Raw genomic sequence first — 19070 nt, 5'->3', positions numbered from 1 at the left:
TGTTGTGGCCAACGCACAATGGTTTTATTCACAAAAAGGAGAAAACTGGATGGACTTTGCCTCCCTGAGATGAGGGGTACTACCCTTCAACTCTCCGAAGAAGTGAAATATCTAGGGGTCACTCTAGATAAAAAACTTCTTTGGAACAAACTTGTAGAGGTAAAGATGAAACGAGCTCTCACAGCTTATGGGCTGTGCAGACGGACCGTTGCCTCGACATGGCGACTCAGGCCTCATGTGGTAATGTGGATATACGTTGCCATCATTAGGCCGATGTTCGTATATGCATCCGTAGTGTGGTGGGTTAAGGTGAGACAAAAAGTTTTTCACCGTAAACTAGACGCACTGCAAAGAACTGTTTGTCTGGGTATCACTGGTGCCATGAGCACGACATCCGGCGCAGCTCTGAATGCACTACTCAATTTGCAGCCCCTGGATATATTTATTCAAAGCACTGCAATGAGAGCAGTTCATAGGCTAATTCGATTAGATCTATGGGAAAACAATGGATGTGGGGGGCACAGAGTATTGGAAGAGTTACTGGGAGGACTGAATCCAGTTCTTACAATGTCTTCCGATTCTCGTGTCCCCATACATCTGTTTGGTAGAAGATATGTAGTTACCCTGAAGCGTAGAGAGGACTGGGAAGACCCAGAGGAATGCGTGGCGGGATACACGGAAGTCTTCTACACCGATGGCTCAAAAACAGAAGAGGGTTCTGGAGCCGGAGTCTACCTCTCGAATAAAAACGAGAAGTGGACTTTTCCTTTGGGACAATATGCCACGATTTTTCAAGCCGAAGTTTATGCGATCCTAAGGGTGGCAAACTGGGTGATTGACGAGCGGCTGAAGGGCAGGCGCATTGCAATCTGCAGTGACAGCTGCACTGAGGGCATTAAGCAGTCCTTTGATCACATCGAAAATCGTTCAGGAATGCAGAAACCGTTTGAACTCTATGTCTAGATTCAATACGGTGGAACTACTCTGGGTACCTGGTCACTGTGGCATAGAGGGAAATGAAATCTCGGACGCTTTAGCGAAAGAGGGGTCAATCTCCCCTATGCCGGGACCGGAGCCAGCAATTGGGGTATCAGTAGCATTGGCTAAATCTGTTTTCAAAAACTGGGAACAAGTTTCCCATAATGACAGGTGGCAGAGCTTAAATGCTGCTCGACACACCAAACTTTTCCTGCCAGAACCCAACATACGTACCGCAAAGTTTATCCTGTCGAAAAGCAGGAGGACTTGCAGGTGTATTGTGGGCATTCTGACAGGCCATAATTCACTAGCTGGGCATATGTTCAGAATAGGAATTACCGAAGATGATACGTGTCCCTCCTGTAATGAGGAAACGGAATCCACGGAGCATTTCCTATGTGAGTGCCCCGCCTATGGACGCATCAGGCATCAGATCTTTGATGCCGATGTCCTCCAATTGCGACGGGTAGCATCCACTAACGGAAATCCTGCGATACGTTAACGAATTCGGAATATTCCGTTAGACGGGGGAGGCGAGTACAATGGGCCAACACGGCCTGAGTGCTCAGAAGCTGTAGCTTCTCCCCCACCGTACACACACACACAGTCCTTTTAGGAAAAACTCTAAGCTTGAGAGTTCATTATCGGAGACAACGATGGCCTTTGATAGTCAAACTTCTTCACGAGATTCGGAAAAATAGACGCGTCTGCATCGAAGCAATCTTTTTTTGAGAAAAAGAAGAGAAAGAAGCCCGAGGAACGTTTCTTTCACTTGAATAAGGTATAAATGAACTGTCTTCATTAAGGTGAAGCGAAATATTCAAGAAGACATGTAGAGTTCGATAAAGGGCATTTAGTTATCGTATTTTAGTGAACTGAGTAAAGACCCCAAGGCCCCAAATGGAAAAGTCCAACGGAAAAAGCAGATGACACTTCCTCACAATAATCAAGCAAACGAAATATCGAAGGTGTGAGCACTCAGAATTTCAGCAAAGCGAAAGCAGAGCCAAGACTTACGGACTTGGGTGATAATGTGAAACGCGCCAAGTGAACAAAAAAAGGAGATCTGATGCTAGAATTAAATAAATCCAGGTCTCTGTGGATAGTTTCTGCGGCAAAGTGGAGAAGGTATTAGATGAGTAAGTCGAGGTTAAAACTAAAAAGCTAGAGATAAAAATGGAATGCAAGAACCTAGACGAATTCACTTTGCTGGAAGATATCTATGCTACGTTGAAAGAGCAATCCAGTCTTAGCGATATAGCGTTTCATCAAGGATAACTCGTCATTTGCTTCACCTCCGCCTTGGAAACCACTTGACCGAATGAGGCTACAGTTAGTAATCGCTCTTTAGTATGTAATCACAAACAAGATGTGAATGCAAATTAAATCTCAGAAAGTGGGAGAATGTCTCTCTCCAATTGATCATCAAATGGATGTAGACTCAGACCCCTAACCCAAAAAGAAAAGTTCGTAGATCACAAAAAGTAGAAAAAAAAACTTCCTCCTATTTACCCCGTCGGTCATCAAATGCGCAAATTTAACCTCCAATAACTTTGTTAATAGTAGTCGGATTTCCTTCAAACTTTTCAGGATTATGACCTATATTATCGTTTATGCTGATGTATGTACTCCTGGGATCAACTTAAAGTGGGCTTTCCGATAAATTTCTCAAACATAGTAATATGCTATTATTAACTTTATTTGAGCAGCTATCGAAATGGGATGTATTTTAAGGCCTAGATTTTATATAGTTGCATTATTGTGATTTTTTTCAGATTTTCCGGTTGGGTAGGTTCTGAGAACGAGACCTGTTTCACTTTTTGAGCCACACATTTTATGCCCTACCTCCCCTAGGTTTTACCCAATATCAGAAAAAAGATCAATTTCGAAAAGTAGAAAGTAATTGATCCGTTTCATTTGATACCCCGCATGGCCATGTACCACCTCCTTTCGCATGTATGAGGAGGCCCCCTTAAAATTTAGCACAAAATGGTGCCGCTCGCTGGAGGAGGACAGCATGCCGGAGATGCGGCCAAGTGGATCATCAAGCGAAAATCTGCAATGAAAGCGAGAGTTGCGTTCTCTGCAGAGATCGTGGCGCCTTTGATGAGAGCGTCGCACACACTGCGGGCGGGACGGTGTCCAATCTGCAGTGCGAACGGCATGATCCGCATTTTACAAATTAACATGCACCGGAGTGCAAATGCTCACCAGTTGCTAGCACAGTTCAATGCGGAAGTAAAAGCTGATCTAGTGCTAATTAGCGAGCAATACCGAAACAAGGACCCGGCATCATGGCATCTCGACTTATCAGGCATCGCTGTCATCTGGGACGACATTCGACTTCATGTTCTTGTCGAAGGACTTTTTTTAGCGATTACCTGACGCCGAATGTACATCGAGTACATCGCGTTCGAAGTGGTTGACGCTACTCGCCGGCGAGCGCCAAGCGACGCTCCCCCTACCTGTGGAATCTCGCGAGGGTAAACATCGGGAAAGACGCTAGAGGGTCAGAGTAGGGTGGAAATCACGTCGGGAGTAGCACAGGGATCCATCCTAGGGCCGGACCTCTGCAATGCTTCATATGATAGTCTGCTGGGACTCGATATGCCCGAAGAGTCGCGCCTAGTCAGTTTAGCAGACGACGTTGCGGCACTTGTTGCCGGACGCACTGTTGAACAGGCGCAGAGCAAACTTGGCATATTGATGCGACGGGTAAGCGGATGGATGACTGCGTATGATTTCAGTCTTGCGCTGGAAAAAAACCGAATTAGCCGTTTTGACCAGAAGCAGAATCCGGACCCTGCATCCCATATCGATCGGCGAGTTGACTATAGAGTCAAAACCAGCGGTTAAATACCTTGGTTTTATGCTCGACTCGAAGATGAGTTTTTTCTAACAAATCAAAGCAGCAGTGGACAGGGCTGCAGCTGGAGTCGCGGCCTTAAGTCGGCTAATGACAAATGTTGGGGGTCCTATATCTACTAGGAGATGTCTCCTTATGGGAGCAACGCAGTCGGTTCTACTCTTTGGTGCGGAGGTATGGACTGATGCTCTTGACAAGGAGGTGCATCATAAGCGCCGTGCAGAGGCGGGGAGCTTTGCGAGTGGCGCCCTTCTTGCCAAGGAGCGTAAAGCTATCAACTGCCGTAACGGCGAAAACTTAAGAGAGGTGGTTGCCCGTAAATAACATCAACGCACCCTTACTGAGTGGTAATTCTCTTGGCAAAATGAGCCAAGGGCAGATGGACTGCTCGGCTCATCGACCCATGGCTGAACCGAACGCACGGGGAGATTGACTACTTCCTTACCCAACTTTTAAGCGGGCATGAAGGTTTTCTGTCTTACGTGCACAAGATTGGAAAGGCACAATCTCCTGATTGTGTGTTCGGCAATGGAGTGGCGTATGTCGCTGAACATACCTTTTTCTCTTGCGAAAGGTGAGACGGCTTTCGTCAACAGATTTATGCAGATATAGGGCAGCTCTCTCCTCTTTTTCACAAAGTGCCTTTCCGATATTATATTCCCCATCGCGTCCCGTAGTAGACGTAGTGTGGACATTTTTGAAGTCCCTTTCGCCAAATTTGACATATTTCACTTATCGATCCCGAGATTATGCCGGTCATACAACCCCCTTCGGCTCCGTCCCATTGTTTAGCTTTAAGTGTAAGTTAATCCACTTACTTTCTCCTCCTTGTGAGGACAAAATGTGATTATCAACTTACTTTTCTGTGCATTGTTCATTAAATAAATAACATAACATAACAACGATAGATACATATCAACAGGTTGGGCGTCCAAACCAAAACAAATTACCCAACCACAACAGGTAGGCATCATGATTCATCGGCATTTTTGTCGCACAATTTATAACTGACTTTGAAGACTTTAAGGGGGTCATCCCGTGTGTTGGGTTGGAGAAATCGATTTTTTTTGCATGAATTTTATATAGTGGAGAATATGTGGGCATAAGGATTTTCCGATATTCCGAGTCGTTCAGAAATTAGTGTTAAACAAGTAAGGAGTTTGCAGCCTCGGCTAGAGTACTCGATGAGAAAGAGCATCGAATCTTTTTTTACCTGAGCCTTATAAATTCGAACACAGGCATAAATATAAAAAGATGGAAAACCAATCAATTGTCTAAACTTATTTGCTGTTTGGAATAAAAAGGATAATCCAGTCCAGAGTGAGCACTGAAAGGCTTTCAAGCTATACTCAGTTATATTTGGTTGTAAGTATTGTGCTGTTTGTGTGTTTAGTGATTTTTTTAAATGGATCGTACGAAGGGAGATCGCTTTAACGTTCAACGTCATGATCGCACTAAAAAACGAGTATTTCATGGGAATCGATATTTATCAGAGAAGAAAAAGGACTTCGCATCAACATCAGCAAAGAAACCTTTAGCAAGCATGAACATGGATGTTTCAATTGCGACAAATTTTGTATATTGTATATTGGATTTTGCTGGAGTTTTCTCCGGTATTTCTGCAAATTTCTGCAAATAATAAAATATACGTAGTAGTGAAAAAGGAATGCGTAGGACATGTCGAGAAAAGAATGGGAACGCGGCTTAGAAATGCAAAGAAGAATCACAAAGGCATTGGTGGAAAAGGGGCTAGAAAACTTACTGATAAGGTTATTAACGACCTCACTACATTTTTTGGGCTAGCTATTCGTCCACACCCAAATTCGATAGAAGGAATGAAGCAAGAAATTTGAGCAACTTTCTTCCATAAATGTTCTACAGACGAAAATCCTTAGCATCAAAATTGTCCAGCAGGCGAGGACATTTGGTGCAAATGGTGCAAAGCGGAAGCTAAAGGAGAACTGGATAGTTTCCACCACGAGAAGGCACCTTTGACTGAAGAAGTTCAAACAGTCATCAAACCAATCTACGAAGATTTGTCACGAGATGATGTCTTGAACAGATGTTTAGAAGCAGAGACCCAGAATAACAATGAGTCGTTAAATGCATTGATCTGGACTATCGCTCCTAAACACCTTCATTCTGGGGTCAAGGCCGTAGAAATAGCCACTTTTCTGGCTGTAATTATTTGCAATGAAGGATTCAATGGTATTCTCAAAATCCTAGTGACAATGGGATATCAAGTTGGTCATATATGCCAGGTTTATGTCGACCGCCGTAATGAAGCGCGAATTTGCCGGTCCGAACGACGATCGACTGACCTCGCTAAAAGAGCCAGAATTGAAACCAGGGTGCTCTCTATGGACCAGCAGATTAATGGTGAGTTAAAATTTTACTGTTGATAATCACATTTAAATTTTCAAATGCGTTTTTCTCGAAACTGCATCTTGAAAATCGGCTGCCACCATAGCTCAAAATTTATCCAACCAAATTCTTTGAAATATTCACGACTTCTTTAATACATATTCCTACGGTCCGCAAACTAGGATAATTGCAATCGGACGGGTCGTTTTTAAGGTTTTGTGTAAACACAAAACCTTATTAAAATCGGTTTACTGTCTGTCTGTCTGTCCGTCACACGCATTTTTCTCGTAGACGGTTATAGCGATTGCCATCAAATTTGGTAGAAAAGTGGGAATTGTGAACGCTCACGCATACAGTGAATTACATCCTTTTACGTCGAATTTAAGGGGGGGGGTCCCCATACATGGAAAAGGGGGGTGTAACGGTGTGGGTGTGTAGGCGAGTACAATGGGCCAACACGGCCTGAGTGCTCAGAAGCTGTAGCTTCTCCCCCACCGTACACACACACACAGTCCTTTTAGGAAAAACTCTAAGCTTGAGAGTTCATTATCGGAGACAACGATGGCCTTTGATAGTCAAACTTCTTCACGAGATTCGGAAAAATAGACGCGTCTGCATCGAAGCAATCTTTTTTTGAGAAAAAGAAGAGAAAGAAGCCCGAGGAACGTTTCTTTCACTTGAATAAGGTATAAATGAACTGTCTTCATTAAGGTGAAGCGAAATATTCAAGAAGACATGTAGAGTTCGATAAAGGGCATTTAGTTATCGTATTTTAGTGAACTGAGTAAAGACCCCAAGGCCCCAAATGGAAAAGTCCAACGGAAAAAGCAGATGACACTTCCTCACAATAATCAAGCAAACGAAATATCGAAGGTGTGAGCACTCAGAATTTCAGCAAAGCGAAAGCAGAGCCAAGACTTACGGACTTGGGTGATAATGTGAAACGCGCCAAGTGAACAAAAAAAGGAGATCTGATGCTAGAATTAAATAAATCCAGGTCTCTGTGGATAGTTTCTGCGGCAAAGTGGAGAAGGTATTAGATGAGTAAGTCGAGGTTAAAACTAAAAAGCTAGAGATAAAAATGGAATGCAAGAACCTAGACGAATTCACTTTGCTGGAAGATATCTATGCTACGTTGAAAGAGCAATCCAGTCTTAGCGATATAGCGTTTCATCAAGGATAACTCGTCATTTGCTTCACCTCCGCCTTGGAAACCACTTGACCGAATGAGGCTACAGTTAGTAATCGCTCTTTAGTATGTAATCACAAACAAGATGTGAATGCAAATTAAATCTCAGAAAGTGGGAGAATGTCTCTCTCCAATTGATCATCAAATGGATGTAGACTCAGACCCCTAACCCAAAAAGAAAAGTTCGTAGATCACAAAAAGTAGAAAAAAAAACTTCCTCCTATTTACCCCGTCGGTCATCAAATGCGCAAATTTAACCTCCAATAACTTTGTTAATAGTAGTCGGATTTCCTTCAAACTTTTCAGGATTATGACCTATATTATCGTTTATGCTGATGTATGTACTCCTGGGATCAACTTAAAGTGGGCTTTCCGATAAATTTCTCAAACATAGTAATATGCTATTATTAACTTTATTTGAGCAGCTATCGAAATGGGATGTATTTTAAGGCCTAGATTTTATATAGTTGCATTATTGTGATTTTTTTCAGATTTTCCGGTTGGGTAGGTTCTGAGAACGAGACCTGTTTCACTTTTTGAGCCACACATTTTATGCCCTACCTCCCCTAGGTTTTACCCAATATCAGAAAAAAGATCAATTTCGAAAAGTAGAAAGTAATTGATCCGTTTCATTTGATACCCCGCATGGCCATGTACCACCTCCTTTCGCATGTATGAGGAGGCCCCCTTAAAATTTAGCACAAAATGGTGCCGCTCGCTGGAGGAGGACAGCATGCCGGAGATGCGGCCAAGTGGATCATCAAGCGAAAATCTGCAATGAAAGCGAGAGTTGCGTTCTCTGCAGAGATCGTGGCGCCTTTGATGAGAGCGTCGCACACACTGCGGGCGGGACGGTGTCCAATCTGCAGTGCGAACGGCATGATCCGCATTTTACAAATTAACATGCACCGGAGTGCAAATGCTCACCAGTTGCTAGCACAGTTCAATGCGGAAGTAAAAGCTGATCTAGTGCTAATTAGCGAGCAATACCGAAACAAGGACCCGGCATCATGGCATCTCGACTTATCAGGCATCGCTGTCATCTGGGACGACATTCGACTTCATGTTCTTGTCGAAGGACTTTTTTTAGCGATTACCTGACGCCGAATGTACATCGAGTACATCGCGTTCGAAGTGGTTGACGCTACTCGCCGGCGAGCGCCAAGCGACGCTCCCCCTACCTGTGGAATCTCGCGAGGGTAAACATCGGGAAAGACGCTAGAGGGTCAGAGTAGGGTGGAAATCACGTCGGGAGTAGCACAGGGATCCATCCTAGGGCCGGACCTCTGCAATGCTTCATATGATAGTCTGCTGGGACTCGATATGCCCGAAGAGTCGCGCCTAGTCAGTTTAGCAGACGACGTTGCGGCACTTGTTGCCGGACGCACTGTTGAACAGGCGCAGAGCAAACTTGGCATATTGATGCGACGGGTAAGCGGATGGATGACTGCGTATGATTTCAGTCTTGCGCTGGAAAAAAACCGAATTAGCCGTTTTGACCAGAAGCAGAATCCGGACCCTGCATCCCATATCGATCGGCGAGTTGACTATAGAGTCAAAACCAGCGGTTAAATACCTTGGTTTTATGCTCGACTCGAAGATGAGTTTTTTCTAACAAATCAAAGCAGCAGTGGACAGGGCTGCAGCTGGAGTCGCGGCCTTAAGTCGGCTAATGACAAATGTTGGGGGTCCTATATCTACTAGGAGATGTCTCCTTATGGGAGCAACGCAGTCGGTTCTACTCTTTGGTGCGGAGGTATGGACTGATGCTCTTGACAAGGAGGTGCATCATAAGCGCCGTGCAGAGGCGGGGAGCTTTGCGAGTGGCGCCCTTCTTGCCAAGGAGCGTAAAGCTATCAACTGCCGTAACGGCGAAAACTTAAGAGAGGTGGTTGCCCGTAAATAACATCAACGCACCCTTACTGAGTGGTAATTCTCTTGGCAAAATGAGCCAAGGGCAGATGGACTGCTCGGCTCATCGACCCATGGCTGAACCGAACGCACGGGGAGATTGACTACTTCCTTACCCAACTTTTAAGCGGGCATGAAGGTTTTCTGTCTTACGTGCACAAGATTGGAAAGGCACAATCTCCTGATTGTGTGTTCGGCAATGGAGTGGCGTATGTCGCTGAACATACCTTTTTCTCTTGCGAAAGGTGAGACGGCTTTCGTCAACAGATTTATGCAGATATAGGGCAGCTCTCTCCTCTTTTTCACAAAGTGCCTTTCCGATATTATATTCCCCATCGCGTCCCGTAGTAGACGTAGTGTGGACATTTTTGAAGTCCCTTTCGCCAAATTTGACATATTTCACTTATCGATCCCGAGATTATGCCGGTCATACAACCCCCTTCGGCTCCGTCCCATTGTTTAGCTTTAAGTGTAAGTTAATCCACTTACTTTCTCCTCCTTGTGAGGACAAAATGTGATTATCAACTTACTTTTCTGTGCATTGTTCATTAAATAAATAACATAACATAACAACGATAGATACATATCAACAGGTTGGGCGTCCAAACCAAAACAAATTACCCAACCACAACAGGTAGGCATCATGATTCATCGGCATTTTTGTCGCACAATTTATAACTGACTTTGAAGACTTTAAGGGGGTCATCCCGTGTGTTGGGTTGGAGAAATCGATTTTTTTTGCATGAATTTTATATAGTGGAGAATATGTGGGCATAAGGATTTTCCGATATTCCGAGTCGTTCAGAAATTAGTGTTAAACAAGTAAGGAGTTTGCAGCCTCGGCTAGAGTACTCGATGAGAAAGAGCATCGAATCTTTTTTTACCTGAGCCTTATAAATTCGAACACAGGCATAAATATAAAAAGATGGAAAACCAATCAATTGTCTAAACTTATTTGCTGTTTGGAATAAAAAGGATAATCCAGTCCAGAGTGAGCACTGAAAGGCTTTCAAGCTATACTCAGTTATATTTGGTTGTAAGTATTGTGCTGTTTGTGTGTTTAGTGATTTTTTTAAATGGATCGTACGAAGGGAGATCGCTTTAACGTTCAACGTCATGATCGCACTAAAAAACGAGTATTTCATGGGAATCGATATTTATCAGAGAAGAAAAAGGACTTCGCATCAACATCAGCAAAGAAACCTTTAGCAAGCATGAACATGGATGTTTCAATTGCGACAAATTTTGTATATTGTATATTGGATTTTGCTGGAGTTTTCTCCGGTATTTCTGCAAATTTCTGCAAATAATAAAATATACGTAGTAGTGAAAAAGGAATGCGTAGGACATGTCGAGAAAAGAATGGGAACGCGGCTTAGAAATGCAAAGAAGAATCACAAAGGCATTGGTGGAAAAGGGGCTAGAAAACTTACTGATAAGGTTATTAACGACCTCACTACATTTTTTGGGCTAGCTATTCGTCCACACCCAAATTCGATAGAAGGAATGAAGCAAGAAATTTGAGCAACTTTCTTCCATAAATGTTCTACAGACGAAAATCCTTAGCATCAAAATTGTCCAGCAGGCGAGGACATTTGGTGCAAATGGTGCAAAGCGGAAGCTAAAGGAGAACTGGATAGTTTCCACCACGAGAAGGCACCTTTGACTGAAGAAGTTCAAACAGTCATCAAACCAATCTACGAAGATTTGTCACGAGATGATGTCTTGAACAGATGTTTAGAAGCAGAGACCCAGAATAACAATGAGTCGTTAAATGCATTGATCTGGACTATCGCTCCTAAACACCTTCATTCTGGGGTCAAGGCCGTAGAAATAGCCACTTTTCTGGCTGTAATTATTTGCAATGAAGGATTCAATGGTATTCTCAAAATCCTAGTGACAATGGGATATCAAGTTGGTCATATATGCCAGGTTTATGTCGACCGCCGTAATGAAGCGCGAATTTGCCGGTCCGAACGACGATCGACTGACCTCGCTAAAAGAGCCAGAATTGAAACCAGGGTGCTCTCTATGGACCAGCAGATTAATGGTGAGTTAAAATTTTACTGTTGATAATCACATTTAAATTTTCAAATGCGTTTTTCTCGAAACTGCATCTTGAAAATCGGCTGCCACCATAGCTCAAAATTTATCCAACCAAATTCTTTGAAATATTCACGACTTCTTTAATACATATTCCTACGGTCCGCAAACTAGGATAATTGCAATCGGACGGGTCGTTTTTAAGGTTTTGTGTAAACACAAAACCTTATTAAAATCGGTTTACTGTCTGTCTGTCTGTCCGTCACACGCATTTTTCTCGTAGACGGTTATAGCGATTGCCATCAAATTTGGTAGAAAAGTGGGAATTGTGAACGCTCACGCATACAGTGAATTACATCCTTTTACGTCGAATTTAAGGGGGGGGTCCCCATACATGGAAAAGGGGGGTGTAACATTTTTTCTCATCAAATATAGTTACGTGGGGTATCAAATTAAAGGTCTCGATTAGTACTTTTCAAAGTCGATCTTAGTTTTGACATTCGTTGGAAGGGTGGGGAGCGCGGGGGGCTGAAAGTGATCACTTCTTTAAGGGGGCCATTCTCAGAAACTACCAAACCGAAAAATCTGAAAAAAATCAGGAGGCTGCCACTATGTGGTGCCTGGGCTCCGAAATGCCTTCCATGCCGATATCTGTTTAAATAAAGTTAATAATAGTATATTACTACAACTTTTTGTAATTGGTTAGAAACCCCCCTTAAGTTCATCATAGTACCATGAAATGCAGTGATATAGGCTATAATATAGAGCATGATCTTACCAAGTTTGGTGGAAATCGCACTATTACTAACAAAGTTATAATGCCTCAAATTTGTTGCTTCTTTGAAAATTGAAGACTATGAATGTCAATATCACCCGAAAGTGGATACTCTCACATAATATATGGATATATTACGTACTACGTACTAAGAAATACACAAAACCTTTCGTACCTGAAGTGTCCAGCTTCAGATTTCCCGACTTGTTTTTTTATTCATAAAAAAAGCCGTAAAAAAACACCAAAATCTAAAAAATTAAATTTAAAAGCACACCAAAAATTTACCTTTTAATATTTTCTAATTATCCTAGTTTGAGGACCGTGGAATATTGTCCACATTAAAATGCCGTTTAGTTTTTTTTCCTTAGATGAACACAGTGCCCTCCAGCGTGGCAGCAGAAAAACACCTTTTTTTGGTGATGGGTGCATAAATTGATACGTATTCCAAAAAATAGCTAAGATATCAAGCTGAAAAATTTATCACATATACAAGAGATATCAATAAACATATGGTGAAAAAATCACGTTTCTATCTTAATCCAGTCCTTCAAAATAATTTTTCAAAAAAAGGCAAAAAAAAACGGCCTTCACACGGGATGACCCCTTAAGGGTTCAAAGAAAAGGGAAAAACTCAACGTAAAAGGCTATTGAGTTGGCACTCCAGTGTACTTCTAAAATCCTTTATTAAACAAGTATCCAACATTCTCTTTCATTAGTAAACAATTCATACAAACGCTGGAATTTATATAAATAATTACCGCCTTCATGGCAAAGAGCAGGCATAACTCCTCTTACAAATGTAAATTGAAATCATCAATCAAATAAATATATGTGATCACTCGTAACTCCAAATTGGAATTTGGCGGACATTTGTTATATCATGAAGACGTCTAACCATTTGTGTTCACTAAAAACCAAATTATTGCTGGTACCTACATCAATAACGGTTGCTTTTTTATGCTTTGCGAAATATCTACCAATCCGCTGTAAGCTGAGATTATGTTACAACCATATCTGAGATTGCCTGAGGACAGTCAAACCTAAATATCAAATCTTACTAGAGAGCTTTCTTTTATACTCTTCGCTATTTAAATCAAGATGTAATGATAATGCTTGAAGATTTGATTCATTTCGGGCCCTGACAATGAAGGTCATCGGCTTTGGATTCAATCGGATCCAACATTAACCGATGATGTGGATGACGATGGTAAAAGAAATGGGAAAGGTTGTAACCAATTCGTCCAATTTATACAATTGCTTTAATAGCAAGTCAGCCCATGTAATGAATCATGATAGTTCCACTCTGGTTGAAGATGAGCGGGAGAAAAATGGTGGAACCCAAAAAGTAGGATCACTAGTTTACCAGCTATTATTTTCTACCTATCACGAGCTCCACGTTAATTAGAAAATTTTCCGCTGATTCTCGTGTGAAAGAAATGTTTAATTGTAATTGTAGTTAAAGTAGATCTGGGCAATGAAATGAGAATAAAGTATCTTTGTCGGCGGATTGATAGTTGTTTGTTTTCGTCGGGCATGGAATACTTCTATTAACCGGTTGTAGCTAAATATGGATGAAATGTTTTGGGAAATTGTCTACAAACATGTGTGTATCATCCATCATGTCTACCTCCAAAACAGCGGAAATTAATGGAAACTGACGAATATTTTTTTAACCTAACGGCATTAAAATCAATTAATTCCACCTAATAAATACAACGTGCGGATACACACCCATCGTAGGAGTAGCTTGATTTGTAATGAGGTCACAAAAAAGGTAAAAAACTTGAGTACCAATTAAGTTCTCCCATTTGCAGTTACCGGTCAACCGAGCAGCATGCAGCTTCTCTCAATCCGCATGGAATATATTACTGATAACCTTGGAAGAACCACCTTTGCAACCTCTTTTTGCCTCGGAAAGCATCTTTTCATAGACAGCGTAATGTCCACATACGCAATTCACAACGAATAAAATATAAAAGCGGAAAAATAAACAGCCATACTTGTGCTATACACAAAAAGAAAAATAGAATTTCTGGTTGAAAAGATACGAAGTTGAAATCTTATTTCGTTTGAGGTTGCATGAAGCATGGAGGAGTGCGGCAGCATCAACGGCCACATCGACAAGATCAAGATTCGCCAAAAAAGGTAAGACTCGAGTCTGTAAACAATAATAGCCACGACTACATACATTCTAGTTGAATTTCTGGCTATTTAGCCTCCCAAGTCTAGATGTCCGGTCATGGTCTATGCGACGGATTTAGTCTCTCGTTCGGAATAAACCCCGTTTGGGTAAGCAGTCGCCCAACGGCTTTTGCAAATAGATGATCGCTCCACTATGTCTTTTCCATGCTGTTTCTCGGATACAAAAATAGATGCTATGTCTTTTTTTCATTACCAATCAATAGATTGGTCTTCGGTGCATGATTGAAAGCACAGTCAACTCTATGATTAAAGGGCATTCAGATAATCGCATCGTTATTGGCAAATATGAATGAACTCATGTTAGCTCCCGTTATATTGGCCATAAGCTTACCGAATCTTCAAATCGTTGTGCCTGAAAAGAAATAAAAAACGTTTAGTTTCCTCGCAATGTCACAATAAATTTAAATAGACACAGCAAAAAAGTGATAAGTGTGATTGCGATATCGTCAATCCTCGAAAGAAGAAAAGAGTTCTGCTTCCAAAAAATAGAATGAGTAAAAATTGCTGGGAATGGCGACAAATAGGTATAGGTGAAGAATAAACGAACCTTTCATGCAGGAAAGGAAAAAAAACAACAGATTCCACTAGGATGTAAGATAATATATAGTACAATATTGTCACATCCAAAGAACAGGCATTACTTCACTTAGAAGTTGTCTTTGCTTGGCATAATTAAAAATTTGTCTATCACACACAAAATCGAAATCATCCTTCCACATCAAAGTCAACCGAGAGAACAAATTCGTAAATATGATCATTTGATATACGCCTCGACCGCTTTTACGAGAAAATATTACGTAGATCAACGCCATAGACACATCAACCAGCAGCCGACATTTAATCCAAACCACAATATTACAAATGAATTACTTTGCCAAGAATCTTGACTCCCATATTCACATGAAAACGAAACCATTTTCCAGCCCAAGGTCAGTCCAAAGCCAACCCAAAGTAGGCTCGAAAGCAACCTAAAGCAAGCCAAAAGCCTGCTCTATGCTCGGCGTCGCCATCGACAACTGTCGCCGTGACTTGTACTACAAAGAGTGATAATGTTAGGTGATATTTGGAAATACGATGCGATGATGCTTGGAATATGATACATGATGTTTGATAATGCAGTGATGTTAGGTGATGTTGTAATTTGGTAATGTGATATCACTTTTGTATCACCTACCAATTCCGCCATGCTATTAACATAGTATGCTGGTCCCAAGCCCAGGTAAATGAGGAGGGTTTGAGGCAACGTACTCTGTACTATCCTCAGTAAAACAAAAATAAAAGACTGAGATCAGAGAAGGAAATAAATAGAGTATAGTTGGAGTTATTCTACTATGCTAAATCCTACCTGATCTCTCTTGGTGACAGGCCCCGCGACAGGCCGACCAAGAAAATGCATACAATGTCATTACAAACATGATGATCGGATTGAGTCACAAGTCACAGAGAAATGCTAGGGCGTCCACCTCAGTCGACGCGGCAGGGCGGGCCCGGTCCTGTCGAGAAATGGGGAAGGGTTCTTGACGCATGGACGGCGTCAGGACGTAAGCAAGTTAGTCCGAACACAACGAAGAAAACAAATACGTGTCTGCACGCTAAATGTTGGTGCCCTAACTGGAAACACGGAGGAACTTGCAAGAGCCCTTCGGAAAAGGCGCATTGATATCTGCGCTCTGCAAGAAACCCGATGGTCTGATGCCAAAAGCTGCGACATTGAACGCGAACGCGGTAAAAATGGCTACAAACTTCTCTATTTTGGTAAGCCACACACTCAATATGGTGTTGGCGTTGCCATCTCAGATGGTTTCCGTGATGCGATTAAAGAAGTCGATCGATTTGATGATCGGCTGATGAAGCTCACTATTATATCAGCTGATTGCACTATTCACTTCTTCATCGCGTACGCACCACAGATAGGAAGACCTGATGCCTTCTGGCAACTTCTCGATGAAAAGACTTGTCACGTGCCTGCTGACGATTATATAATCATTGCCGGCGACCTTAATGGTCATGTGGGTGAAAAGGCAGACGGTAACAGGTGCCATGGGCGAAGGGGGGTTCGGAGCGCGCAATGAGGGTGGCGAGCGTATAATCGATTTTGCGGACACCCATGACCTTGTACTTATGAATATATGGTTCATTAAACGATTGTCTCATCTTCCTACATTTTATAGTGGGAACAATAAAACGCAAATCGACTATATTCTCATAAGACGCCAACATTTTACCACTGTCACTGATTGCAAAGTCGTTCCCTATGAGACCATCGCACCTCAACATCGGCCGTTGATTGCCGTCCTGCGAATTAAGCCACCGATAAAACAGCGTGAGGAACGCACTGGCCCGCGACGCATTAAATGGTGGCGATTTGGTGAGAAGAAACGATCTCACCCATACGATTGCCGACAATTACGAATGTAGAAGAATCATGGAACCAAATGAAAGACACGATCCACAAAGCGACCTCTGCAACCCTCGGGGTCACCAAGCCGGGTAAGCGGTACATCAACCGAGATACTTGGCTTTGGAATGATGATGTTGAAATGAAGGTCTGTGAAAAGAAACGCCTCTACCACAAATTTCTCGACGATAAAACGCCTGGTAATTGGCAAATTTATAAGAATGCCAACCGGAAAGCAAAGAAAGCGGTCGCTGTCACCCGAGCGAACCATTTCAAAAATCTTTACGATAAACTGGACACTCGGGATGGCGAGAGAGATCTGTATCGACTTGCTAAAAGCCGTGATGAACGCCCTCAGGATATCGAACACTTCTGTTGCGTTAATGACAAGAACGGTACTTTGCTTACCAACCGTCGAGCCGCAACGGATAGATGGCGAAAATACTTCGAGCAGATTTCAACTGAAGAATTTGCTCACCCTCCACTTCCACAATCATTGCCGACATTTGGACCAGTTCCACCAGTCAGCGCAACTGAAGTTGAGGAGGCAGTAAAACAAATGGAGTCGGGGAAAGCAACAGGACCTGACGACATAGCATCTGAGCTCTGGAAAGCGAAGAGCTGGGATTTGTCAAGAACTGCGGAACTACTGACGCAATACACGCTGCGCGGTTACTCATGGAGAAACATCGTGAGAAGCATCGCCCTCTTTACATTGCATTTCTGGATCTAGAGAAAGCGTTTGACCGTGTGTCACACGAACTGATCTGGTATGCTTTACGACAACACTTAGTACCAAAAGAACTCGTGCGCTGGGTTCAATTGCTCTACCACGATCCGAAAAGTAAAGTTCGAAGTATGGCGGGTGTATCAAAACCGCTTCGTGTCTCTGTTGATGTTCATCAAGGAAGCGCCCTCTCACCACTCCTCTTTGTTCTTGTTATGGATACCATCACACAGGATATCCAACGTCCAGCGCCCTACACACTGCTTTATGCAGATGTTTTCCTTGCATCTGATAGCAAAAATGATCCCGAACAACTTGTCCAAAAATGGAATGATCGCCTCATGCAACACGGTCTCAGATTGAATTTAAACAAAACTGAATTTTTGACGACCGATCCTCATGAAACAGGCACAATCACTGTCAGCGGCAGTGAGCTGCCCAGAACTGAGCGATTTAAATACCTCGGGTCAACGCTATCAGCCAATGGAGAACTGAAATTGCTTCACGCATTAACGCAACCTGGATAAGTGGCGTTCCATCACTGGTATTCTTTGTGATCGACGTATTAACGTAGGTCTCAAATCTAAAATTTACCGCAATGTCGTCCGTCCAGTCGCCCTCTATGGCTCTGAATGTTGGCCGACTATAAAAGACAATGAACGACGTCTTGCGGTAATGGAGACGAAGATGCTACGTTGGACTAGTGGCGTGACACGTTTAGATCACATCCGAAATGAGGATATCCGCTATCGTTATGGAGTTGCACCGATCGTGGAAAAGTTGCGAGAGAGGCGTCTTCGATGGTATGGTGACGCAATTTGTGCTAACGAGAATTCACTTGCCAAAATTGGTCTGAACATCAAAGTCGATGGTAAACGACCAAAAGGCAGACCGAAACAACGGTGGCTTGATACGCGAGATGGGGATTTGAAAGCCTCGAGATTGCACTCAGATCAGGCATCCGAGCCAAATGGCGAAGCTGATCACAACGAGTCGACCCCGCTTGTGAACGGGACAAAGGCTGAAGAAAAAGAAGACTTTTGTATCACCTACCCTTTTCTAGTATCGAATGCCGCTTAAAGTCCACGTTTGAGGGATAAGAACTAATTCCAAGAGACCAGGTGAAGTGATAAGGGAGGTTGATGATGATTGTCACATAAAACTCACAAACTGGCAAAGGTGAATGTATGAATCTAACCGTGCAAGAAGAATGTCCTTTATATTCTATGGAGCTCCAATTTTCCCTCAACTGATTGGCTGACCTCTCTTTGTCTACCCATCCTCCCGATACATATTGCTACCTCGTTTTTCTTTCTCAGTTTCCAGGAATTCCTGTCCCGCTTTACAATTAAGCGTCCATCACAACCAGACGTGATGAAGTCGCAACGTTTCAAAATTCAACTTCCACAAAGCGGATTTCCTAGCTATGAATGAGTTGCGTTCCTTTTTGGATCATCGCTCCGAAATTTATTATGCTCATCTGGGCACTTTATACTTCCAGAAAGAGTCTCTTCTTAAAAATTAATGATGCATCAGATGCGAAACGACGATTTAGGCTAAAATTCTGACGTACAGGAAGTCAAGTCAATCAAACCAACCCTAAAGCCCTACGTTCGT

At 42.6% G+C, this 19070-nt stretch overlaps 1 protein-coding gene across 2 annotated transcripts in view; it reads right to left on the bottom strand.

Moving 5' to 3' along the window:
- LOC119648807 overlaps nt 1–19070 on the bottom strand; it is a 100434-nt gene that overhangs the window by 67796 nt on the left and 13568 nt on the right. Inside the window, exon 2 of one of the 2 annotated variants that reach the window (XM_038050656.1) lies at nt 14660–14680. The exons of the other annotated variant lie outside the window; for it this stretch is intronic. The gene's annotated coding sequence lies outside the window, so the exon portion shown is untranslated. The remainder of the gene's footprint in view (nt 1–14659; nt 14681–19070) is intronic. 2 annotated transcript variants of the gene reach the window in all.

This window comes from Hermetia illucens, chromosome 2 (genome assembly GCF_905115235.1).
Source record: "Hermetia illucens chromosome 2, iHerIll2.2.curated.20191125, whole genome shotgun sequence".
NCBI classification, from domain to species: domain Eukaryota; kingdom Metazoa; phylum Arthropoda; class Insecta; order Diptera; family Stratiomyidae; genus Hermetia; species Hermetia illucens.
The sequence above is the reverse complement of the archived record's forward strand: the minus strand, read 5'-3'. Positions and strand labels throughout refer to the sequence as shown.